This window comes from Lissotriton vulgaris, chromosome 5 (assembly GCF_964263255.1).
Source record: "Lissotriton vulgaris chromosome 5, aLisVul1.2, whole genome shotgun sequence".
NCBI classification, from domain to species: Eukaryota; Metazoa; Chordata; class Amphibia; order Caudata; family Salamandridae; genus Lissotriton; species Lissotriton vulgaris.
The window spans coordinates 216910733-216938224 of NC_141693.1; the positions used below are offsets into that span (position 1 = coordinate 216910733).

Below are 27492 nucleotides of genomic sequence, written 5' to 3' on the forward strand. Positions count from 1 at the left end.
CGCACTGATGATGCACCTCAGCACGGGGCTCACAGCTGTTATTATTCACACAGCTCTGATGATGCACCTCAGGCACAGGGCTGACACAGTTATTTTTCACACAGCTCATACGTCCCCGACTTCACCTGCACCACACAGACTCGACGCTCAGACGGGACGAAAAGAAAAAAAAAAGCCTGCCTCTTTATCAGCGCCGCGCGCCCCTCTGCAGACTCCCCCTGCATTCCACAAGGCACGGAATAGTCAGTCAACATGCCCAGAAGTATAACTGGAAACGTGCTTTGTGCAACTTTCCAATTGTACTTCTAGAAATAGTTAATTGCAGAAAGTAGTAAAATTGCATCCGCATGTAGATGTAAATATATGGTGTAGTGCATATTTCTATATTTTTTGTGAATCAGACCCAAGGTTTTCCACCAGCATTAAGTGGCGACTAACACTTACAGCTGTCTCTCACACACAGAGAAGCCGGTCACTCAATTTGCTTTTGAAAGGAACATATACTGCAACAGAAAATCCTTACCCCGTACTGAATGATAACCAATAATCTGCGACATGACACTGCATTACTCAGGAGTAATGAAGGCCTTTGAAGAGTGCTATGGTGTCATTGTAAAGTGCTTAAACCAACGTGTTTTACTACCTCTGTGAGTTTTTTTATAGGTTAAAAGCATATTACTATATTCTCTATTGATACAATGGTTATTTTCATTTACAAAAAAAGTATTTTTTAATATAATGCTTCACTGTAAATCAATGGTCCTATTAATCAACTCAGACTATACGTTTTCTATTTATCTCAGAAGGATGAAATACTGAGATTTTCTTGCAGGTTTTAAAACCAGTGTCTAGGAAGTTACACATACATCACTGCAGAGGACACTCTACTCATATCCACCTACATGCGTCTGAATGCCATGTGAAACAAGGAGAATGATCCATAGAACGTTAGTAATTTAATCTATGTAACATTCTTTTTTGTCTTTTGGTTTAATTTAGGTTTCCTAAAGTGCCACCACTTAAAAACGGGTGTACAGCTGGAAAACAATAAATCAAATCCATAATTACGTGTAGGTTATTAGGGAAAGCTCCTATGTTTCTGTTCTTGGGGAAGGTTAAAATGTTCTTGTAGTTGTCAGCGATGAACACCTGAAGGATGTGGCCGACTGGTCAGAGTTGGCGACTTTGGAACAGGAGTACTAGGTTCGAGCCTCGGCTCAACATACTGTAATTCTGGGCAAATCACTAAATCTTACTTTGCTTACCAAATAACGAATGTATCCGTACATAACGTAACTGGTGCTCATGCAAACAGCTCCAATACCCTCGGGGCAATTTCGCGCTATATAAAAACTGCCCCAAAAAATAAAAAGAGAGATGAGGCAGAGAGCTGGATCCACATGCTCACATGAAGAATTCAAAGACAAATCTGTCGCTCCCTATTAACACTGGGTGCCAAATCCGCGCTGTCCCTCCTTCCTATTCAAAATAGCAGGCGCAGTACACTCTTGCCTGTCCAACCCTTGACAGAAAGTCACTGGTTCCGTCCTCGACTAACAGAGCTCCAGCTCTCCAACATGAGCGAAACCCTTTCATAAACTTAGGCTGGCTGAATAGGACAATGGCACGTGCTGACACTACAGCCTATCAGCTCTTCGGGACTATGATGCGCTAATAATGCCTGAATGTCTCCAACTTTACACATTAGCAGTACCGGCCCCTCCCAGATAATCCTCAGAATGCGTTAAGCCGTGAGATTGGGTGTTAAGCGTCCATGGTTTCATTTTTGGACACGGTCATCCAGAAACTCCTTAAAACAACCACAACGTTCTGTAACTGCTCACAGAAATTCGCAATTTTCCTTTTCATAGTAATACCAACATTTGTGGTCGCATAACAAACAATATGTATTGCAATAGGGTATCTTCAACAATACGTCCCCGACTTCACCTGCACCACACAGACTCGACGCTCAGACGGGACGAAAAGAAAATATGCAACAGTGGTTGCAATTTTAGGTGTCTGAAATGAAGAGTACTCACCACACGCCCCCAGCGATTCCAGCAACTACAGCGATAGTCCTCAACGACCTGGAGAAAGACGTGAGCGAGACAGAAACCTTCCCTGGGGCGGGACTTCCGTCTTCGGAAGCCAGCGCACGCGCCCACGGAGTGCCTGTGAGCGGGGCTTCCATGCCAGAGGGAGAGCCCCGCGGAGGCTGCAGAAGTCCAGAATTGCAGAAAGTGGGGCTTAGTTGTAGGGGCGAGGGGGGTGCGCTTGTGTGTGTGTGTGTGTGTGTATGTGTGCGGCGGCGGGGGGTGCGTTGGTCACTGTAGGTGTGTGTGTGTGCGTGTGTGTAGGTGCGCTGGTGTGTGTGTGTCTCGGTGTGAGTGTGTCTTTGTGTGTGTGTCTGTCTGTGTGCGGCGGCGTCTGTAAGTTTGTGTGCGTGTATGTGCGCTCGTGTGTGTGTGTCTCTGTGTGTGCGCGCATGCGTGCAGGGGGAGGTGTGGCTGTGTGTGTGTTGGAGCTTTCCAGGAGACAGGAGATGGCCACAGCGTGCGCGCGGCCCGCTCCAATCGCCGATTTTGGGAAGCGCGTGGCCAGCTCCTGTCTCCTGGAAAGCTGTGTCGCTGACAAAAGGTCTCTGGCAAGACCGCGCTTTCGCGCGGTTAACGCCACGAGACCTAAAAATTTATCAAACAGTTGGCTATCTTTACCTCAGAAAATATTGACCCATATGTAAGCGCGGGGATAGGTTCGCCTTCACTACTTTTAATAAGTGCTTGTAACTTGGGCATAAATGTTTATCACACAATGATCTAAAGGCAAAAGACAATGGAGTTGCTTTGGCCTTTAAGTTATCAAAAAATGTGGTTTAAAAGTCATCCTATCATCCAACGTAACTCCTAAGTATTCATACTGCATTACTGTTCCAATAGATAAATCCTTCATGTTCCATAATGACTTATCTGATTTTGTTGATCCCATTATCATAATTTTAGTTTTTTTGGTATTTATTTGTAAACCATTCGCTAATGTATATTGATCAAATGACTATCAATCTTCGCAGCCCTATGTGCGTGTGACTCAGTAGAATGGTATTGTCTGCATATTGCAAATATTTTAGACTTTGGCCGGCAAGGATTGGCGAGTGTGCATTGACATTATGTAAATGATGAGATAGGTCGGCTATAAAAAGGTTACAAAGACATGGGGCACGAGTGGTACGGCTTCCATCCCCGACTTTAACCTGTACCCACGTATTTGTATACAATAGTACAATCATATCTAAAAGATTTTTTTTGGTACGTCCCATGCTGTTAACTTTGCCCAAAGAAGATTACGCAGAACAGAATCAAAAGCTGCCTTTAGATCTACATAACAAATAAGAAGCTTTTGCTTTTTATATTTGGTTTTCTCTGCCAACAAAGTAAGTATCAGCAGGTTCGTTATTGTTGATTGTCTCCTACGAAATCCAGTTTGAAAAATTGGGATAACTTTCCTTGTAGTTGCCCATTCCTCTAGATCTTGGAGTAATAATGTTGCAAACATTTTCGCCTCTTCATCCGTAAGGGCGACTCCCTCGCCTCCTACTTCCACAACAAGATCGCGGACATACACAACAGCTTCAGCACTCAACCGACGCACGCCACGACCGAACCACCGCCCCCCACCACCACCCTCCGCGCCTGGACTCCGATCAGCACCGAAGACACCGTCTGCATGATGAACTCCATCCACTCCGGATCTCCAACCGACCCCTGCCCTCACCACGTCTTCAACAAGGCCGACGCTGTCATCGCACCCCACCTGCGGGACATCATCAACACCTCCTTCGACACCGCCACCTTCCCGGAGAGCTGGAAGCACGCCGAACTCAGCGCCCTACTCAAGAAACCTACAGCGGACCCCACCGAACTCAAGAACTACCGCCCCATCTCGCTCCTCCCGTTTCCAGCCAAAGTCATCGAGAAGACCGCCAACAAACAGCTGGCCGCCTTCCTCGAGACGAATGGATCCCTCGACCGCTCACAGTCTGGCTTCCGAGCCAACCACAGCACCGAAACCGCCCTCATCGCTGCCACCGATGACATCCGAGCCCTGATGGACAACGGAGAAACAGCGGCCCTCATCCTCCTAGACCTCTCCACGGCATTCGACACTGTCTGCCACCGCACCCTAGTGCAGCACCTCAGCAACGTCGGAATCCAGGAGAAGGCACTGGAATGGATCATCTCCTTCCTCGACGGAAGAACACAGAGTCCGTCTACCACCGTACAAGTCAGAGGCCACCGAAGTCATCTGCGGCGTCCCTCAAGGATCCTCGCTGAGCCCCACCCTCTTCAACGTCTACATGAGCCCCCTCGCGGCCATTGCACGCCAACACAACCTCAACATCATCTCCTACGCTGACGACACCCAGCTGATCCTCTCCCTGACCAACGACCCCACCGCCGCCAGAGCCGACCTTCACGAAGGGATGAAAAACGTAGCCGAGTGGATGACGACCAGCCGCCTTAAACTGAACTCAGACAAGACGGAAGTCCTCATCCTGGGCTCCTCGCCCTCCGCCTGGGACGACTCCTGGTGGCCCCCCGCCCTGGGCACCGCACCCAAACCGACAGACCACGCACGCAACCTGGGCTTCATCCTGGACTCCTCCCTCTCCATGACCAGACAAGTCAACGCCGTCTCCTCGTCGTGCTTCAACATCCTGCGCATGCTACGGAAGATCTTCCGGTGGATCCCCACCGAGACCAGGAAGACGGTCACCCAGGCCCTCGTCACCAGCCGACTGGACTACGGCAACGCCCTCTACGCCGGAACCACGGCCAAGCTCCAGAAGAGACTCCAGCGGATCCAGAACACCTCAGCCAGACTCATCCTCGACATCCCACGACACAGCCACATCTCCGGACATGTGAGAAACCTGCATTGGCTCCCAGTCAACAAAAGAATCACCTTCCGTCTCCTCACCCACGCACACAAAGCCCTACACGATCAAGGCCCGAGCTACCTCAACAACCGCATCAACTTCTACGCTCCCAAACGCCATCTCCGATCAGCCAGTCACGCCCTCGCCGCCGTCCCCCGCATCCGAAGAACGACAACAGGAGGAAGGTCCTTCTCCTACCTGGCCGCCAAGACCTGGAACTCCCTCCCTCCCGACCTGCGCCTGACCCAAGACCACCTCTCCTTCAGGAAGAAGCTCAAGACCTGGCTGTTCGAGCAGTAGCAGCACCCCCCCCCCCCCCCCCCCCCCCCAAGCGCCTTGAGACCCTCCGGGTAAGTAGTGCGCTCTACAAATGTCTTGATTGATTGATTGATTGATTGATTGATTGATTGATTAGCCTATAGTTGGTGGGTTATCAGGAGGGCCACTGACCATATGTCCGTTCTTGATTTAAAAACCGCATTCTTGATCCCATTTGGACCAGGCGCACCATTTGATTTAATCCTACTTATCAGTGACTTTACCATGTCCACCTGTGGTGTCTCAAATATTAATAATTGATAGTCATAGTTTTCGTGCCTTCTATTCTCATTATGTATGTTAATTATCAAAAATGGATTACATGCTTCCTAAATGGAGTTTGGCCCATTTGCAGTATTGGACCCATTCAGGATAGAAATAAAAGGCTCCCAAGCAGGGCTCGAAAAATCCCCAAAATGGTACTAGTTCTGCAGGACTAGTACCTTGAAAAATCTCCTCGACCTAACTGCAAACTACTTGACCTCCGTCTCTGAAGGCGGAGCAAATGTGACAAGGTAACAAGATTTAAAAGCATCTTTATTGCTCATTAACTTTCTGAGCAATAAAAATACCTTTAAATCTTGTTATCTTGTCATTTTTACTCCGTTTTCACAGACCGAGGACAAAAGTTAGTTTGTCTTCCTACTCGCCAGAAAGGGGGAGTAGGACCTAAAAACAGCTCGACCTTGTTAAATTTAGCTCGCATATGCGAGCGGTCGAGTGGATTTGTCGAGCCCTGCCAAGCTATTGCGGAAATATTAGCACTACTAGCTCTCATATTGCCATGTTCCAGAGAGTTAATTATACCCCAAAAGGCTCATAGATTGTTTGTCTTGCGTATATGGTAGAATTGTATCCACAAATCTTCCTTATATTCTCTTTTTGCTTTCCAAATCTCATTTTTATACGATTTCCTCAATTTCTTTATTAAACATAATTGGGTACATTTGATTACTGCATGTGATGGTTTGCAAAGAGCACAAAAAGCTTTATTAAAGACCTTTTTTTTTAAATAACCTGTGTGAACACCATATTTTCCTTTTCGATGTAAGAGTTTTCCCTAAAAGCTGGTTTTACCGGAAAGTAATCAACCAGTAAAGAACAAGAGACCTGGCTACATCTCCACTATTGAATTCCTGTGGCAGCCCTCATTTATTACTTGATCTATTATATGGACTAGAAAGTCAAAAATATCATCTTGTTTTGCTCAATGCCACGCCAGCCTTTTCAGATTATAAACAACTGCTTTATCGGGAACTCTTAATTTTGGTATGTAGTCCACAGCCAATGATAATGTAATTATTTGTGGGTTATGATCACTTTCTACTCAAGGGGTCACTTGTAATCTAATAAGACTATTCAATAATTTATTTGAAATAATGGTATAGTCAATAGTAGAGTGTTGCCTTGAATTTTTAAAGGTTGCACACCTGTCGTATTGAATTGAATATCCTGTAACAGCACAAGATCCCATTTCAGCAATTGGGAACAGAACATCTTAGTAATAGCATTACCTCTTCTTCATCGTCCCTGAATTCTTAGTAAACAAATGCATATTAAAATCTCCTGAAATAATAATGCTGGTTGCCGGATACTGATGTGATAAGATTGTAATTGATTCCCATAATACTGAAAGTGGAGTCATCTTAATTGCATTCTTTACAGTCAAATACACATTTATAAATATAATTTGTATTTCAAAGTCTATTTAATACATAATAACCAGGTCAATTGAAAGTCTATTACATGATGAGTAACATCGAAGTCCAAGGAAACATAAATAGAGAGCCCGCCTTTTGGTCAACCGTGAACAGATGTACAAGTTGCAAAGTTGGCATATTCGTAATTATTGGCTCATGGCACATTTTCCATGTTTCCTGGCACATTAAGATTTTAAAATTCTGAATAGAATGTATTGTATCATGATCTTCTAACAGTCTAGAAAGTCCATATACATTCCAAGAGCAAATCTTAAAATTGGTAGGTCCATTCTTTCTGGACAAACTGCTCCATCTTCAATCATTCTCATTAAGTTTCCCTCTACGGAGTAATTTCGGTAGCCAGGCCCAATCCTCCATGGGGGCTAGTTGTTTTTGGGTTTCTTTAAAAATTGGAGGGCCCCAGCTACTACAAGTGATGTTAATGCCAGAAGATATGTCAAGATTGAGTAGTGGTCCTATTGCCTCTTTCAAAGTTTTGACATTCTCCTCTTTTGATTCCATAATCGTTAGTTTAGCTTGTAGATGACTTTCTTCCTCGATTTTAGGTATCAACAATGTTGGATACAAAGGGGGTCATTAGGATGACGGGCGGACTTACTCCTTCCGCCATCCTATCGGATATTGGAACCGCTCCCCATAAGGGCCGGGGGTCCTGTTGGGGGTATTAGGATGCGCCCGCCACAGTGGCGGGCGCATCCTGCATTTTTAACATTGTGGCGGGCGGTGCTCTCAGCATCGCCCGCCACAATGCTAAAAATGCATGTATGCATTTGCATACACAAAGCAGCAGGCACCAAGCGGTGCCTGCCACATTGCATATGCAAATGCAGGGGGGGTACCACAGGTACCCCTTCATGTGCACCCCCCACCTCGCCTTCACCATGGGGGCCCGCAGGGGGCCCGCGAAGTGAAGACCGCCTGCCTTTCCGTGGCAGCATTGCCGCTACGGAAAGGCATCTGTTTTGGCCCATACTAATATGGCTGGCAGTGTCGGATAGACACCGCCACCATATTAAACCTTTTCCGCCCCCGTCGCAAGCAGATAGTAGTATGGCGGGGGAAATGGGTGGCGGGCGGGTAAGGATGTCTGGCGGATCGCCACCGCTCGCATGGCGGTGGCGATCCGCCAGACATCCTAATGGGCCCCAAAGTGTCTTCACATTTTTTTTGTTTAAGTCCCCATTTCTTGAATTGTTGTGTGTATTTCAGTATTCTATCTATGAGCTGTTCACTTTGCCACATGGTACAAGTTACTTCATATTTGGGGTTATCAGAATCCAGTTTAAATTGAACAGATTCTAATGCGTCCGATGTTAAGTTACTAAGCTATTGTATAGAAGCTAATAGCTTTAATATATTACCACGATTTAAAATATCATATTGACCCCTTGAGACATACAATGGAATAAAAAGTTACTTTGCAGGAGAAGCAGTACAACCTTCCTCAATTATAGTTGGATTCTTTTTAAGTTGATGGTTAGTAAAAGATAAATTACAATTTAAACGTGTACCTTGTAACCTCTGAGCTCTTTGGCTTTCTTCGACACAAGCAGTTTGCCCAAGTTCATAATTTGGTCCTGAACTGAATTCATCAGGGTGCATAAGGATTTTCTTTTTACCAACTGAAGAGGATAGTGAAAATTGTGTATTTGACAATTGTTTTTCCTCCAATATGATTAAAGGATTGCGTTGGCTTTCTTTGTTATCATCCAGGATCGGAGTCTTAAGGACTATATCTGCTGGTGGCAACTTTCGCAAAGAACCTTGTCGAGCCACATAGATATGTGAGACTATGCCACTTTGTGGAGGTGTTATCTTACTCCGTGCATCTACAATCGAGGAGGATTTACCTATATCCCCTTTATCTCTGTCTGTTGTATTACAAGATAATATTTTCGATACGTTGAAGATCGGAATAGACCTCTTTAGTAGTTGCAAAACACTTAAATTAGTTAATTTATTTTTCCGGTTTATTTTATTATGTGCTTCCTTTGTTTTTTCCTTGACCTTTTAGTGGGACCAACTGATTTTTGGTAAACAGATGATTCTAAAGCGTATGGTACTTGGGCAACCTCTCCCCTTTGAGCTATTTCTTATCTATTGGCTTTGAATTCACAATTAACCAACAACACTTCCTTGCTCAATTTTTATATTTAATTCGTTTTTCATCCTCTTAGAAGATATGTGGTTCTGATTCCAAGTCCTTATGTAATCCTTGTAATTAATCCCCTCACCTAATCCTCCATGCTTAGTCTGCCTAAATTTTTTGGGATAAATGTATCCTTAAATGTCCTGGCCAAGGTTAGGATTATTCATATTTGAAATCACTGACACGGTTTTACTCTACATTGACATTAGTCTTACTTCGTCCACGAGAGAACCAACTATAGCCTAAGGCCTGATATTTTATCTATTATATTTGCACATGTACAGGAAATCATTTGATTAGCTCTATCCGCTTGTGCCCTTACTATTAGATCTGTCAAATTAATGATTTATAGTCCTTTTCTGCTACATAAAGGGTAAGATTATTTACTAGATCCACCTGGATACTCAGTTTGTCAGAATGATAGTTCAAGGCGTTGGTTATAGTATCCATTGTATTGTGTTTTATGATTCTTCAGACTTAACATGACTTCCAAACTCAATTATGACCGATCTGATCCCTATTATAATTGGGTAGGGCTGGGTTTCTTGGCGATTGAACAAAGGATGGAAGAAATACATCATCTGCTGAATTTGACTCTATGCCTGATGATATACTTATCACCAATTCATCCATTCTTCAACTTACTTTATCAGATAATTCACCATCTTTCTTATCCTTTTCCAAGTATTTCAGTTGTTGTGAAAGCACTTTTTTAGGACTCGCATGCGCTGCATAGGAGACCTTTAGCCGTCGTGCAGCTTTTTTTCAAAGCACATACTCGTGCTTGTGGCGGCATACGCCTTGCGAGAGTGCGTAGCAGCACGCCACAAGCACGAGTATGTGCTTTGAAAAAGAGCAGACTGATCTCCTCAGCGCGTGCGCACCACTCACAGGTGCACCCCTCCGCCTCTCTCTCCAGCTGCAGACTGCACGCCTTTTGTTTTTTAACTTTCAGCACGGGGCGCGCGCTTGTTTTCCTTTTAGGTTACTCTTAACCTGGCTCTAGACCTATCACTCACCTTATCTAGGCCTTGGTGAAATTTGTGCAACATCCTTAGTGGTCTGGCATTTTGCAATATTTTTAGCGCAAAATACATGGATGCGTTTCTTGCCAACAAAAAAGTTCAACAGCAGCTGCTCATGTTCTGTTCATTTGTGTTGTTGCTGTGCTCCCACAATACAATTCTTACCTGAACCAATTCTCATTGTGTCGTAATTATGTAACCACTGGTAATTTGTATGAGAAGCAAAAGTAAAAAATTTGCCCAGGCTTAACTTAACAGTAGCTCACCCAATTCACGTAAAGTTTCACTAAACTTGAAACCTAACTATTTCTCTTACTCCTAACCTATACCTAATACTTTTCCTCACCATATAGCAAATCCTAACCATTACTGTGAGCCTCACAAATAGCCCTATAGTTTCCTTACGTAAATGTAGCCTTACCCATTCCATAAGTTACCATAACCCCTACAGTGTCTTAAATTGACCCAAACGCTGTTATTTAACTATGCATTCCCGTTTTTTCAGTGTTTTTTTTGCCACTTTGTTATCTGCCCAAGATTTTTGCCTTTTCCAAGTCAACCACCACCCAACCTTCAGATGTTTTGTGTTGTCATGTGATGGTACCGGCTGTAGTGAGAATGTAAATTAAAGCTCCTTGGCATGTGCTGATGTTGGGCTAACTTAACCTATTATGGCTTCAGTCATTATGTGAACGGTGCATCGCATGGCATTGTCAGTCAACTGTTTTGTTTTTTTGCAGCTAGTTTGATCGTATGTTTATTTTTAAAACGTGTAAGTAGAATTGGAGTAAGTTGACTTTGTGCACCTAAATGCCCTTATAGGTCAAAGGCCTCTATAGTATTCCATTAATGACGTGCCATGATTGGACGTCTGACTTGGAAGGGGGAGAGGGTGAGCGAGGGTGAGCGGGGGTGAACGTCTCAGACACGGACGAACAGCTCTTCGTCTGCTATGTTCAAAGGTGAAATGTAGGCTGTCGTGCGGTTTGTGGACGCCGATACTGTCCCACTGTGTCAAAAATGATTCTGCCGCTCAGTGGCTCTTAATGTACTGGGTCTTGATGCCAAATCTCAGAACCTCTTTCTTTTAATGTAAGCCAGTAAATATTTATATTATGATGTTTGTCATTCCGTTCATTGTAATTTGTTGTTTTACTGAATTACTTGCTATATGAGATAGTCCTCTGTGTGTGTCTGTTTCCCCTCAAGAGTCCTGCATTCATGACTTTGGTATCCTAATCGTAGGAGAGCACAGCATTTGTAAGGTTGAAAGCCCATCAGGTACTTCTTTATATGTATGAAGAGCTAGTATGCTGTAGTCCTACCTCCAAAAAACAGTAAGGCTTGCTCTCCTTTACTGAAATGAAGTCCCATACACTTCTCAAACCACCTAGGTTAATAATATAAGAGGTGGTTACAGAAAAGTCCTATAAATGTTTTCTGCTATGCGTGCCCTGCTTGTGCTCCAGCACACACAGGGCGGTGCAGGGTTTAGTACTGACTACTTCAGTGGATTTCAACCGATGTACACATGGGCATCAGATGGAGATAGCAAGCTAGGGGTTGCCATTGTGTAAGGACAAAGCGACAGCTTCATTCTGGAGTCAGGTGGAAAAGACTGCTGAGTGTAGGTAAGGTTCCAAACTATAAACCTAGAGAACGTTACCCCGGCTTCTCTCCTCTAGCCAATATTACATTAAATAAAGATTAGAAAACGCTTTAGCAGACAGAACCTGTGAATTTTTAAAGCATGCCCCTCCAGTTACGTATGGACACCAGCTAGCCTTGAACGTTTCCTTCACTGCACCCTGTTACTCAACGCTGTACTGGATAGGCTTGGAGCGAGATTCTTTACACTGGGACAGGTCTGATTCCAGTGGAAAGCAGCCTTCTGAGGTTTCCTAGGAACAGAATGTATCTTCTGCCATTGAAGCTCACATACTTTCACTTTTTATCCATTGTAGACCTAAAATGTTCTTTTCTTCCTGGTTAATCTAGAATGTATATTATTGAAGCAATAGCTGCATTACCAGTGTCCTATATTGAAACATGATATTGGGGGCGCACTCACACACTCTCTCACATGCTCTCACACATATGCTCTCTCACACACCCGCGCTCTCTCACACACACACGCTTTCTCGCACACTTTCTCATACACACACACACTTGCTCATATACGCACACTCTCATACACGCACACTTGCTCATCCACGCACACTTGCTCATACACGCACACTTGCTCATACACGCACACTTGCTCATACACGCACACACTCACACACACACACTTTTTCACACACACACACTTTTTCACACTCACACACACACTTTTTCACTCTCTCACACACTTTTTCACACACACACACACTTTCTCACACGCACACACACTTTCTCACACGCACACACTTTCTCACACGCACACACTTTCTCACACGCACACACTTTCTCACACTCACACACTTTCTCTCACACACACTAATAAAGTGAAGTAAGAGTTACACTGGAGGACACTTAATGCAGAGGTTTTGTTTCATCTTGTGGACCAACTCTAATGCCTCCTACTTTTGTTTTTGGCTTGATCTAAGACAAGTCTTAAGGTGGATTGTGCACGTCCTGAATCTATATTTAACACGGTTGTTAAATCTTGCTGTTGCCTCAGGGCACACCTGTGTAAAAGAAACAAGCATTGGCATAGCCAATAGGTCTCGCCTTAGGGACCCGATAAGTATTTAGCTATGCAGCATAATATCCTTGGTGTAACAAAATCAACTGTTGCATGGCTAAACACTTATAAGGTCCCAAAGGCGAGACCTATTGGCTATGCCCATGCTTCTTGTAATTCTGAAGTGCGATGGAAACACGGTTATTAGAATCAAAACAATTTACTTGATGACGTGTGGAAATCGGGTTTCAGCAAATATTTATCGTTTCCACATTTTCGTTCATATGCTGTATAGTTTTATCAATAAAACAGAAAGTGAGTGGGAAGAGTTTATAGCCATTTCAATGGAAATATGCTTTCTGTAAATAACAGTGAGCTACAACAAAACATGATTTAGTAATATATTTATTAAGTAAGAGTTCTTAGGTCTCGCCTAGCGCAGTGCTCATGAGCTGCTCTAGGAGAGGGCCTCTTGGAATCACTTCAGACTTCCAAGAGACTTCTCCGTGTGGGTCTGTCACCTCTCACACATCCCATTGACCTTTGCGTGTGGCTTTCAAAAATGAAAGCAAGCAATTAGCCTAAGGCGGGTGCATTTCCCACTTTTTCTGTAAAAGTTCACTCCCATGGCCTACAGCGGTCGGGACGCGCAGGGTGCCATCTGTTGTGGATCATGTTACTTTTGCTCTGACATGTCACTTTCCCTTTCGCGGCCGCGCTTAGGCGTGGTGACAGAGATTAATGCTTTACAATCTACTAAACTCTGTGCGCTGATCTAAGCCCCCCCCCACCCATCTCCAGCGGCACACATGAAGAACATTCGCTTAATAGGAGCATAATCTGGGCGCTTTAAATTGTAACCAAAAGGCTGCCCATTGAAACAATTAGGCAGCAATGCTGCGCATGGCCACAGCTAATTAAAGAGATCCGAGGGCGGAAGCTTGGGTAGACAGAGGACACAGTGGCAGGAACCGGAGTCCAGTGTGCCAGCTGGGAAGAGAGCGGATTGGGAGGGACGTGACATTTGCTGGGCACCACCTGTGTCATTAAAATGCACCATGTATTGAATTCTGTGTGTCAGTGGAAGAACCAGAAAATAGAAGCATGAGTTCCCTGCCTTGTGGGGTCTCGAGAGGGAGTATTAGCTAACACCAGTCTCCCTGGTACTCACACTGATTTATAGCTCCCCTAAAGCTGAGAAACGTCCTTGTAAATCAATGCAAAGACTCCCACCTTTCTCTAAAAATGCAGCTGCTTTTTATTAGTAAAGAGTTGTATATTATTATACGTTATTTTTACACAGGATTTAGTACGAGCGCTGATGCGAAGTTAAAGCATGTTGTATAATGCAGTGCTACTCGCTGATTACTTCACCTCTTGGTGCTTTTTATTGTCTGACCAAATTCCGTATTTTTCATTAATAGTAACACGGCGAAGAAACGAAAAACCACCCTATCGCTTTAGGAAATCGCCATAGTCAATTTAACATTAACAGTTTTGCCGCTCTGAAACGTGACATTATTGTAATACCACTGAGCGTTCACATTCCCAGCGAAGTGTCACTTTATTGCCAAAATGGCTGCGGCTGGCCGGTTCCTCTCAGACGCAGCCCTTGATCAGAGGCTCAGCTGGTAGCTAGACACAAGCACTGGCAAAGCAATTCTTGTGTGCGAGTTAGTGCAAGTCAGTGTGTATCAAAGAGCATGATGGCCTTGCTAATGCTTGTTTGTCCGGCAGCATGGGTGTTCCATAATGTTCCTCTCCCACTTACCATGTCCGCGAGCCCCTACTTACTGAATCAGTACCCTCAATGTGAATCAGTTTTCCTACTCACAAGCTAGTCTACCTCTTCCCTACCCTCCCCGAGTAGAGTACCTGTGCCACTGACCCAGTTTTCTCCTACCCTCGCTGCATGACGAACCACTTATAAGGTCCCAAAGGCGAGACCTAAGGGCTATGCCAATGCTTGTTAAACATGAGTTGAGAAACATTCTTGCTCCCACGCTGATGAAAATTCTATAAGTGAACTAAGAGGCAAGTCACAGGCCATGTATACCATATATATATATATATATATATATATATATATATATGGGATAGATTATTATTATATTTTGAGCAAACATTTAGTAATTAAATCAAAGTGTTTTGAGAAGCAGACATGTTGAACTCACATAATTTAAGGTGCTCTTATGTGTGATGATTAAGAGAAACGGATCTCTGTGAAATAAATTATTTGTCTTGGATAACACAATTTGAGTCTAATTTATGGGTCATGCGCAAAACAGTTAGGCCGTATAGAATATTCACTAGACCTGTAGGTCTGGTAAAAAAATATTTATGATTTTTCAGGGCCGAATACCATTTTATAAGAAGTGATCACCATCACAGTATGCATATAAAATTAAACTAAAAACACTCAACAAGCTACCACCAAACCGGTCTCTTCCACACAACATTCCTATATGGTCCAACTTAATGGTTAGTTCAATCACAGACTCTCCATTGTGGAGTCACACCAATACGAACACTATTTTCCCTCCAACTTTGTAAAGTTGCTTGCAAATGAAGAACTCTCACCCATATTCGACAACAAGCAGCGCACTCATGTAAAACCCACTAAAGATGCTCTCAAAATTGAACAGATTATCCCACTCCTGAAGACACCTAATCTAGACACCAACAAACTCAACCACTCTTGTCCCATTTCCCACTAGTAATTATTCAGCAAAAAAACCATGAAGACGCCCACCAAACAACTTCAGGAATAAGCAAGCCCCCCACCTCCCTTCCTCACCCGTCAAGGTAAGTCAATAGGGAAGAGAAATGGGCGGGACCTGGGGCTTTAATCCCTGGTACTTGAAATGTCGGACTTCCCAGTAAACCTGCGGTAGGGATTAATACTCTTCTCCACTGGTCTTACATCCCACTTGCTTATGTGACCCAGTCTGTCCGCCTGGCCCTCCGGCGCAGAACAAGCCCCACGCCTCGCATTGTGTGAAATCCTTGGTACATCCTTGGAAGACAGAGTCCCGAAGCGGTGGGATGCCCAGGCCTTTCCCACCGCCTTCATCTTTTCTCTTCAATGGGCTGGTGCGCAGTCTACCCTTTTCATTGATGGGAGGCGGGTGGCACTAATGCACAGTTTCCACCAGGAGGAAAAGAATGCACAACCATGTTACGCATTTAAAGCAAGCTGTTAAGACACATGAAGACTACATATGGACCCTCCTAATTTCTGCTGTTAAAATCTAGGCGCTGGCGACCCACCCAGACCTCGTCTTGCTCAGTACCCCTTAACATTGTTTCTGAAAACTTTATAGAAGAATGTTAATGCTGGGACTTTTCTCACCTCGCGTGATTCCCCCTTTCCCTCCCCCCTTTCCCTCCCCCCTTTCCCTCCCCCCTTTCCCTCCCCCCTTTCCCTCCCCCCTTTCCCTCCCCCCTTTCCCTCCCCCCTTTCCCTCCCCCCTTTCCCTCCCCCCTTTCCCTCCCCCTTTCCCTCCCCCCTTCCCTCCCCCCTTCACCCCCTTACCCTTTCCCCCTTACCTTTACCCCCTTACCCCTCCCCTCAGCCTTCCCTCCCCCCTACCCCTGACATCCCGGCCCCCTCCCTCCCTTCTCTTCTCGGCCCCTCCCTCCCTCCTCTTCTCTCCCCTCCCCTCCCCTCCCCTCCCCATTATAGGGACATTATATATGCTCTTTATAGAAAAATCACATAACACAGTTGTGTACGAACTGCACCTTGTAATATTTAAAGTGTGTAAAAATGCAATTGTGCAGCGAGGCACTTAGAAGAACCACTGTCATATAGCTAATTCTTTTCTATCTATTGTGTTAAGTTAGCATGAGCTTATTAAAATGTTTAAACGCCATTTTACCTTTCTGCCTCATTTTGCACACGACACAGAAGAGCTTCGTGATTTACTTGAGAAATAATACGTTATTGCTCTGATATCAGTTTTGCTCGGTACACGGTCTGCACAGTGAGTGCTGAAGGCTGCAAGGATAACTCGACACGATGTTGTGAGGTCTGATCTTCGTACCTCCATAGACATAACACACATGCTGCTGCCGAAATCTGGCTCTAGGCGGGTTTTATATTGTTGTGCTGAACACACACAAACACACTTGATGGTGCTTCGGCATGCAGAGAGCTGGTGGAAGATGATGTGATCCTCTGCCACTGAGATTTTGAGGTATGGGCCCGCCCTGCTAAAACCCAAATGAGACCTTCATAGATATAAAATACTATGCTAAATAGGGAGGGTGTGAATTAGGCGTTGTTAATTCCTATTCATTTCAGCATCTTAGTATGCTGTCACCATTCGCCTTTTATGGACTAATAACTATGCTGATAACTTTGTTGCTTATAATATGTTTGCTGGTATTGTACAAGATACTGCGTTTGAGAACCATGCATTAGTAAATAAATATTTCAAACATGCACGTGTCCTCATTTACTCCATGTTCTGGTTTGCAATGATTATATAACGAAAGAGTGCTCATGTGTTCCACGATACCTGAGGTAATCTAAGTTCATGTTCTGGTCTGTCTAAGCATTGGGAGTTTGTTATGACCAATGAGACACTGTAGCTAGCTCGGTAAGGGGATTTTGGGTACCGAGGTGAGTTTCGGGCCATCCTAATTCACCGAGGTTCCAGGTCTCTATACACAGTTCTGTAGGAGAACGGAATTCCCTCTACATGGCGCCCATACGTTGTTGGCCTTATATCATGACACTCGAGTAGTATATCATGCAATCCTTAACCCCTTCACTGCCGTTTCCGGAAAACGGTGGTGTCGGAAACCCCTACCTATTTTTGTAATAGGTCTTTTCAAGCTTGATTCTTACTAAAACGGTTTCCTTGAATTACTACCCAGTTGTGCTACAAAGTTTACTTTGTTTTTCATAATTTCCTGTGCTGTCATGGCTGCCGTGGACATTCCGCAGCATAGTCGCATTGCGGTGCGAGATCATTTGCGGATGTACAATGTGCCTTTGGACGGCTTAGCTGTGATAATGGTGGTGAGTGCGGATGCTGCTAACGCTTACGAACTGTTTTATTCGTTGGTGACATTTCCGGAGGTGGACGCGAATTCGACGCGTACAGGGCACAGGCAGTTCCTATTGACGTTTGGCAGCATCAAGTTTGGTTTGGTGGCGCCCTACCCCATTCTTTGAACGCTCTGAGGTTAGGTCCTTTGTCCATTCCAGGCGCTGGTTGGCCTGTTTTGGCTGGATTTACTCCTCATCCTCTACACGGCAATTGTAACGTGGCTGAACTTCGAAGACTACATGTAGTCGCAATTGCCGTGATTAGAGCCTTAGTGCATTAAATGGGCCATAATCTTCCGGGTGGAGCCCCGGGGGGGGGGGGGGGGGGTTGGGGGGGGTGGCGCTTCCGGCCGGACAGGGTGGTGTGAAACTCAGTCCTGACATGGTCAATGCCGTAATGGGCAAGAAGCCCCAGGATAAGGATGATTTTCCTTTCTGGCTTGCTGAGAAATTTGACCAGCTGGAAGCTGTATTTCCTAACACGACTCCGGGTGAAAAGCACCGGATTCTTACGCTTAGTTTGCCGAAAGATTTGACCCCTGAGCCTGTTAACTGTGAGACCTGGGGTAAGACTTTTGCAGCGGTCTATGCTAGGTGCTACGACACACCGTCTATGTCCGTGCTATCTACGGTCCTTAAATGTGTTCAAGATGATCACGGACCGGAGTCTGCGGTAGAATTGGGCATGCGCCTTTGTGGCACCTTTGATGTGGTTTGCGATCTCATACTTGCTAATGTCAAGGGGGATGCAGTGAACTTTCAGGTTGCTAACGCTTTGGCGGCGCTTCCCAATGCCGAGAAACCCAGACAGTTAGCGAAAATTATTGTGGCGGCTTATAAAACCGTGGGTCGCAATAGTAAGGGTCTTAAGCCTTTTTCTGTTAAGGAGAAAAAGCAGCCCCAGGGACAAACTTCGGAAACGGAAGTTCAGCCCAAGTCCAAAAAACAAAATTGGCCTAAAAAACAGAAACATGGAAAGCACCAGCAACAACAACAAACCCAGGCTTCTCGTCCTGCGTCTCCATTGCCTGCGCAGTCGGAACATGTTTATGACTTGCCCCATCGCACGACGATTAAAACCCCTGATCGATTTCAGGCTTGTGACCAACGCTCTCCTCGTTCCTTTCAGGACTCATCGGCCCGACTACCGGTGGTGGAGGGGGCGGCAGGGGTCGGGTTGGCCAACAAGGACGTGACCAGCCCCGCCCGAGGAACGGTGCAGAAAAGCAGGAAGGCTCTACGCCTAAGAGACCGCAGTTTGCCAAGAAGAAAGTCGCAGCCTTAATAGATATGCCACAGATAGTGAGAACGCGGCTTCAGAATCCGACGTGGGCTCTGACCTTGCTGGACAGCGCGGCGGAGATGACCATAGTGAGAGAGGCCCTCCGTCCACTACTGAAGGTGACAGCGACTGATACTTATGTTGTGATTGAAACAGCTGATGCAAGAGTTGCTCCCCCTGATAGACTTTTTGAAATTGTCCTGTTAATCGAAGGTGACATACAGCGAACCATAAAGGGGTATTTTGGGAAAATCTTTCGTCTACATATGACATTTTGCTTGCGGAGGCTGACTGGCCCCACCTTTTGTGCTCACAGCTCCGCGACGGGAGGAGGTAAACCTCCCCAGTTTCGCAACCACAGTCTCGAAAGAGGATGCGCTGCATTTTGCAGAAGAGTGGGCTCTGGCTCTGGCTCCGGCTGTGTACCGCAATCAATGTGGTTGGGATAAATTGTTCCCGTGCCACGAGATTCCTTTACAGTCTCAGCCACAACCTCAACCTCAATATCCCATACGGCGTGAAGCAAAGGCTTCCGGCGCGGCTATCCTTGAACAATTAGAATATCAAGGTGTAATTGAAACATGTGTCACCAATGAATAACCCTCTTTTTACTGTAAACAAGCCAGACGGTTCATATCATTTGGTATTGGATTACCGGCATTTAAACTCGCATTGCCGTAACTGTGCAGTACAGAATACCCACGGCTCTGCTCTAGTGAATAGTCTTGTGTGTAAGCGGTATAAAACCACGCTTGACATTTCCAATGGTTTTTATGCCCATAGATTGGATGGTCTCAGTTCCCAATGGACCTCCTTTACTTGCGGCGGTGTCAAAAAACAATTTCGGCGTTTGCCTATGGGCTATAAGAATAGTCCTGGGATTTTCACTGCCCGCATAGTCTCTCTTTTGGAGAGAATCGACCCGGATGCTTGTTCGTATGTGGATGATATATATCTCACAGACGACGAACTTTGGGAGCATCTGTGTCGAGTCAACGGGATTATTTGTACCTTTGCAAACTTAGGTTACAAATTCAACTTTGCAAAATCGCACATTGCAGAGCACACAGTGTTGTTTCTGGGCTACGAGCTCAACAATGAGGGAAAGGGATTGGCTCCTCACTTCCTGGAGAAATGCGCACAACTGCGCGCTCCAACAACACTGAAAAAATGACAATCTTTACTGGGCTTCTTGAATTTCGGAAGGACATACATTCCGGAATATGCCCAGCGTATCAAGCCTTTGTATGCTTTGATACAACCATCTTTTTCCAAATCATGCTGGCTGCCTGAGCATTCAGCTATTCTGCAGTCTTTGCAGGCTAATCTGACTCGTGATAACCAGACCAACCTGGTGATAAGAATTATCCCTGGGACGTGGGTTTCACGTACCTCACTTTTAATGAAGGAGACACAGTACCTATTGCTTACAAGTCACACTTGTACACTTCGGCTGAATTGAGCTTTTCCACTGTGGAGAAGGTTTTGACGGCTGTGCAGATGGCAATTCTTAAGGAACGTGCCCTATCACAGGGAAAGCGCATGTAAATTGTAAATTGATGCTTGTATAGCGCACTACTCACCCGCAAGGGTCTCAAGGCGCTTGTACGAATACCGCTGTGGAACCCATCCTGGCTTTCCCTGTGAAGTGTCCACTCCTGGGCACCCCCAAGATGGAGGCCAGGCATCCTTAGCGTTGTGGGGGCCGTTGTGGAGATTAAGCAAGCTATTGCCCAGAGTTGCAGAGTGAGACTCCATGGTTGGAATAGGCACAGAGGCGAGAATTATCAGGTCCGTGGAATTTTGAGCCCAAGACCCGCCGAGGCGGGGAATTGAACCCTGGTCCCGGGCTAGACCTCTGCATCAGGGTCTGCCACTCTAACCATTGAGCCACACTTCTTCACGGTTGTTACGCCGTGTCCTGCTTTGGAGGCAGTCACGAAAGCCAGTGTACCAAATTCTAAAGCTTTGCACCCTCGGTGGATTCAATGGGCTGCGTCCTTGACATCCCAGGATGTCACGTTTATTTTTGACTCCTTATTACGGTCGCAGGAGTACTTACAGTAAGAATTCGTTCATTCAGCTCCTTTAGCAATGCGACCCCTGGAGGATTTCAATTGCATCATTTACACTGATGGTTCGGCGCAGGTTGCGCATGGCTCTAAACATGCCTACGTTTCCGCATGCGCCATTGTGGTCGGTGCCATGGTGAACGATGAGTTCAAGTCCAGTGTTGTGCACACGCAGACACTAGGGGACTGCACTGCACAATTAGCAGAGCTTCGTGCTCTGATGCTTGCATTGGAGTACGCAGATCCTAGTGTGACTACACTAATCGTAAGTGATTCTTACTACTGTGTCCAGTCTTACAATGAGAACTTGTTCTTTTGGATTCAGAATGATTTTCGTGATTCCAAGGGTTGCACAATAAAACATAAAATGATCTGGGTCCAAGTGGCTGAGCTTAAAGAGCAATTGGCACATGTGTTTGTGATTCATATTCTCGGCCATCAGCGTGTAGGAGTCCACGCTGTCGGTAACTCGCTTGCTGATGAAGCGGCGAAATCTGCAGTATCAAAATATTTAGTTGCAGCAGTTACACGGTCCAAAAGTAAAATAGATGACATCTTGGCGGCTGTAGCTGCCACTGAGAAGGGAGGTAAATATCCTGCGGGGTTCCCTTCGAAGTACACATACCACTTAAGTCCCGATAAGGTTCCTTATGTGAATAATTTCTGTTGTTGGGGAACGGTTGATTCCCAACTCGGTTCGCAGAGCTACTTTGATTACAGCGGCGCATGAAGGTGTGGCGTCTGCACATGCGGGCGTCTCGGCCACTGTAACTCAGCTACAACAAAGGTTCTGCTGGAGGGGACTGTACAAACAGACGTGCGATTATGTCCTTCAATGTGACTTCTGCCAGCAGATCAAGCCTTCGACTGCTGCGCGTCCGCCTCAGACACAGTTGTACATAGCTAATAAACCACTGGGTTGCGTTTATTTAGATCACTGCGGTCCTTTTTCTTCTGATACTGCATATAAGTACATCTTAGTAGCAGTTGATTCATGCACACGCTTTGTGTGGGTATGGCCCCATCACAGCGCTGATTCACGGACTGTCATAATAGATTTGTGTGTCTTTGTAGGGATTTTTGCCTGGGGTACCTTCCATTTGGATCAGGGTCCGGCTTTTGCCTCTAAGGCGTATAAGGATGCTATGATTTCGTTGGGGGTCCAAGTCAAGTTTTCGTCTCCGTACAGACCGGAGGGTAATAGTGTAGTGGAGCGAATGAACCGTGACTTAAAGCAATCTTTGACAGCTCGAGTTATAGGCACTGGCAGAAACTGGTTGGCCCACCTTAATGGCGTGCAGCGTGCTCTAAACAATCTCCCTAGAATGTCTCTGGGTGGGCGGACCCCGTACAAAATTCTCTTTGGTATCAAGATGTATGTCCCTGACCTCGACGGTCTAGACTGTGTGGCTCAAGCCACGGCCTTTGACGTGGATGAAAATTGCAATGTTTTACAGGATCTACAAAAGACCAGAGACAGTCTTGCAAAGGAACATTTGCCCTCCACATCGGATGACGCGTTGCAGATCCCGGTAGTTGGCTGGCTACCCAAAGTTGGAGAACTGGTTCGAGAGAAGATCGATAACAAGAAAGAATTTGGTCCTTCCTATCCAGCACCGGTTCCCGTTCTTGGAGTGAAGGGCACAAGAACAGTCATTTTACCACCACTTCCAGGTCGTAAGGAAAACAGGTTTATCTCAATTGACAATGTCAAGATACACAGGGTGGCCGATTCTTCATAGTATGACACCGGCGGTCTCCTGTCCTTCGATTGTGAGAAATTCTGTGTTGGCCACTACTTCTAATGCTGAGCCAGAAGTGGCCCTCGAGATGCCTGCCATTTCCAATCCTTTATTAAATACTTATCACGTTAATAACATTGATGACATAGACTATGCCTATCCTGCTGATTTGTTGATGCCTGATTTACAGACACGTTTGACCACAGAATCCAGATTCTCATTTGACTCTGTTTCAGTGAATTCGAAAAAACCCTCACGTCTAGCAACATATGCCACATTATTTAAAAAACATATATTTGGCTGGTGCTTTTTTCAGTATATCTTTTTATGTCAATTGGTTTTGTGTTTATTTTTTCCGTCTGATCGATGGACACTATGTCGAGGAGAGAACAAGCATTCAGCATCTTAATGGAACTTTGGCCCCCCTTTCCTCGTCCCATTCTGCACACAGACTGAAGAGAGACTTGAATTTTGTAAACATCACTCCTTGGCCGGTTCTTGATGGGATTGTGTGGGATGCAGTTAAATTTCAAATCCATGGCCCAACTGAAGTGGTTAATGTCCCTAATGTACTCAGAGTGAACATGGGGGATGGTGAAACAAAACATACGTTCTGATGATTGGGATGTTCAGGCAGTAGAATCATTATTTTCTGATTTGAAATATTATGCTGCTTTTGATGCTGAAGATTTGTATTTAGAATCTGCTAATTATGGTGATTTATTTTGCTTTCAACATTTTGGTAACCATTTCCTGCATAAAACGAGTTCCAGAAGGGGTACTGTAAATTACACACAGTGGGAACATTGCCCAGCACCATTACAAGGCAGCTCCAGTACATTTTGAAAAAGTACACTTAATTTACCGACTTTAATCAATCAAGTCCTGAGTCCTTTTAATTTAAGATGACACAAACGTCCATGTCCAAAGTTAGACTTACCGATACTAAATTGTTGTATTCGAAGTCCTTTCTAGACAAATTAGCTGTAGATGGCTACGGGCTGTGGAAGGAAACCATTGGCCTTAAATAGGTTTGGGGTTCTAAAAGTACAAGGCACTGAGGCTTTGCACCGTGCAGGTCTCATCCCAAATCATATGTTCTTTTTAAATTCTAGCATTTTCCAGACAACATGCTTTGGATTGGCTACTTCAAAAAAATTAAATACTCCTTCTATTCCGGATTTAGAAGAATATTCCGGTTGGAATAATTTCACACAGTTTTCCACTCGAGAATTGCAAACGTTAATGCACAATTCATCCTTCAGTGTATCCAGTTTGGATTCGAAGGGTTGGCTGATGTGGCACAGAAGCTCTGATTCTTGCCAACGTCGCTTTTTGGGTTTAACTGAAAGTTTTACACAAGTCAGGCCTGATCCACGTTTTGATAGTGACCATACTGTCACCACTTACTCAGTTGGCAAATTATGTCAGAATTGGCTACAACATTCTACATTAGCTGCTGTTAAATTACATCTTTCCAAGCTGACTGATGATGTGGATTTAAATGATTTCATAAAGGGCCCGGCTAATGGTAGATCTAAAAGAGGGATTTATGCAATTTACAATGAAATCTGGAAAACTTCACAGGTTGAGGCTGCTAAGCGCCTAGGGGCAATAGATCAAGCTAATTTAGAAAAGGTGCTTGCAGTTGTCGATAACAGTATTAACATGCTTTCTTCCCGCATTTATACGTTGAATAATATTGTATCTTCTGTTGTTGACATTGTACATGATGAAATGTCTGTTTTATACCATGGTCAAAATCAATTGCGTTCTATTATGCAATTTGCATGGACCCTGCAGACGCTTAAGGCTGGTAGAGTGCCTTGGAGTTACATGAACGTTTCCTCTCTTTTTGCCCATTTTAATTTAACTGACAAACAACGCATGCTTTCAATGCGTGATGCATCATTTTCCATGTTACACATTGAGAGGTTGGAATCTTTACCGTTCTCTGTAGCTGAGGCTACTGCTGCAACGTGGCTTATCCACGGATTAATTAGAAGAGTGAAACTAGAGAAACTCTAGTTGCATCCCACGGTTGGCACACATGTATTTGTCTTTCCTTCATGTAAGAAAACGACTTCCATTCAATATTGCGTTATTGTTCATTTTATTATTTTCATAGTTCCGATTTGAAAGTTTAGTAAATCAGTTCAATAAATCAGTTCAAATTTCTTTCCAAATCATGATCAACATTATAGAAATCAGGCACAGTCATTTTAACGTGTCCAATGCATTTCGGGCATTGATGGCATGCCCTTCGTCAGGGAATTGACACTAGAAGCAATGATAATGACAAAAATTAATGAAAAGGGTAGGGTGTGCATTATGTCAAAACAGTGCGAACAAAAACAGTGCATTGCAAAATTACAAATGGGTGGTGATTACTCAATTATGTTATGATGGTTAAAAAAGCGGGGTGAGTCACGTTTACACGTGATGGGGGAACATGGTTCTGAGCAATTGCGTGTACATGAAAAAAAATATGTCGGATCATCACTTACATGCCTGTTGGTAAAAGGGTAGTGGTGTGATCTAAAAAAAGAGAAAGATAAACAAAGAGTCCCGTCAGCGCCTGTGGGCGTGAGGTGCTCCGTAATGCTCGCCGATTAGAATGTTACGGGTGATAGACACTAACCTGGTGGAAATGTGAACGGAGTTTGGTCATCCGGTACTCGTCTCCGAAAAACGCCGGTGAAAGCCGTAGCTTCCCGCGTTATTTTGTTTTGAAAATCGGGGGTCACGTGGTTGGTCACGTGTGGTAGAATTGGTAAACAGACTAGAGGGAGTCTAGATGCGTAAAGTGAAGTAAAAGAAGTGAGCTAAAGAATGTGTGAAAGTGAGTTGCTAATAGTGGGGGGGGCTATGAAAAATTAGGCTGGCTGGTTCCGATTGCTATAAGTGACCGAGGGCCATAAAAAGTGAAAAAACATTAAAACGAGGGAAATGGTCTACGGGTTCGAACTGGAGGGACGGTGGTGGAAGTGCACGGTAATCTAATCATGTAGTAATGCGACCGTGAAACAAAGGTGTGTTATAAACAGGAGTATGGAGTGTCAATGGTAAAGGGAACATACACATTAACAGCAAGATCGATTTACAGAGCAAATGATTCACAGGTAGCATGCAAATTCAATTCTTTCATTCAACCCAGTGGGTTTCTGGGTTGATAGTTTATGAATCCAATAATTCTCTCTTCTTAAGAGAAATTTGTTATTGTCTCTCCCTTCTTGTTTGGATACAGTCTCAAGAACGATGAACTTAATTTGGGAGACATTATGGTGTTTCTCAACGAAATGTGCCGATAGTGCTGACTTAGAATTTTTGAGTCGGATATTAGACTTGTGTTCCGTGAGACGCACTTTGATACATCGTTCGGTTTTACCGATATACATTTTCCCGCAAGGGCACTTTATACCATAAATCAAATTGCCACTATCGCAGGTTGCGTTCACTCTAAGTTTGATGGAATGACCTTGACTCGGATGATTGATAGTGTTGCCTTTGATAATGTTATTGCAATTACCGCAATTTAGGCAAGGTTTAGTTCCCGTGTAGGTGGTGGTTTCATCAGGTTTGTGATAGAGAATTTCTCCCAAGTTTTTTGCCCTGGTGTATGCAAATATTGGTGGTTGAATAAATGCATTTCTGATGTCTGGCTCCATATTGAGTATTGACCAATGTCTCATGATGATCTGTTTATATTTTTTACTGCTTGTGGAATATTTCGAAACCACTACTGTCCGTGATTGCTCTGTTTTCGTGGTGGGTGTTAAAAGTTTGGGTCTGTCCAGGTTATCAATTCTCAATTTGGTTTCTTCAATTAGGGTCTTGGGGTAGCCTCTGCTCGTGAATTTTTTCGACATGTCTGTGAGTCTTTGTTTGAGTGTGGTTGTGTCTTGGGAGAAATTCTCTATCACAAACCTGATGAAACCACCACCTACACGGGAACTAAACCTTGCCTAAATTGCGGTAATTGCAATAACATTATCAAAGGCAACACTATCAATCATCCGAGTCAAGGTCATTCCATCAAACTTAGAGTGAACGCAACCTGCGATAGTGGCAATTTGATTTATGGTATAAAGTGCCCTTGCGGGAAAATGTATATCGGTAAAACCGAACGACGTATCAAAGTGCGTCTCACGGAACACAAGTCTAATATCCGACTCAAAAATTCTAAGTCAGCACTATCGGCACATTTCGTTGAGAAACACCATAATGTCTCCCAAATTAAGTTCATCGTTCTTGAGACTGTATCCAAACAAGAAGGGAGAGACAATAACAAATTTCTCTTAAGAAGAGAGAATTATTGGATTCATAAACTATCAACCCAGAAACCCACTGGGTTGAATGAAAGAATTGAATTTGCACGCTACCTGTGAATCATTTGCTCTGTAAATCGATCTTGCTGTTAATGTGTATGTTCCCTTTACCATTGACACTCCATACCCCTGTTTATAACACACCTTTGTTTCACGGTCGCATTACTACATGATTAGATTACCGTGCACTTCCAC

The 27492-nt window shown here is 44.5% G+C and overlaps 1 protein-coding gene across 1 annotated transcript in view; it reads right to left on the bottom strand.

Annotated features, from left to right (window-relative positions):
• PNPLA7 (patatin like domain 7, lysophospholipase) overlaps positions 1–27492 on the bottom strand; it is a 1710105-nt gene that overhangs the window by 1656715 nt on the left and 25898 nt on the right. The window lies entirely within an intron of this gene.